Source organism: Diachasma alloeum, unplaced genomic scaffold (assembly GCF_001412515.2).
Source record: "Diachasma alloeum isolate Michigan unplaced genomic scaffold, Dall2.0 Dall_scaffold_00217, whole genome shotgun sequence".
Taxonomy (NCBI): Eukaryota; Metazoa; Arthropoda; class Insecta; order Hymenoptera; family Braconidae; genus Diachasma; species Diachasma alloeum.
The window spans coordinates 780662-781089 of NW_021680382.1; positions in this window are offsets into that span (position 1 = coordinate 780662).

Sequence of the window (428 nt, forward strand, 5' to 3'; positions counted from 1 at the left end):
GAATGAATATTTGGTGAGACCAAATGACCCTCGTCTTCAACCAAATCCATTCGTTAACAATAACTAATCCTTTCTATCAGTGCAGAGAGACAACTGAGATTTGAAATTTCCACGAATTTTCCACGAAAACCACGAATTTTCAATGGTAAAATTCCCTGAAATTTCAGTGAAACCGTCACTTGTGTCATATTTCAAGACTAAAGCCTGGAAACTTCAGTGAAAATTTTTTAACAGTGTATGCGAATTTTATCTCCGTATACAATAATAGAGAGAAACATTGATTTAAGGCCCGGGTGCACCATCTTTCGAACGTTTTCTCGACGTTTTTTTCATCTTTCGTCGTCTGAAATTGTCATTGAGTCCTGCATCATGCAGAAGTTTTAAAAAATTATGAATGAATAATCAAAAAAAGTAGAAGTAGAAGTAGA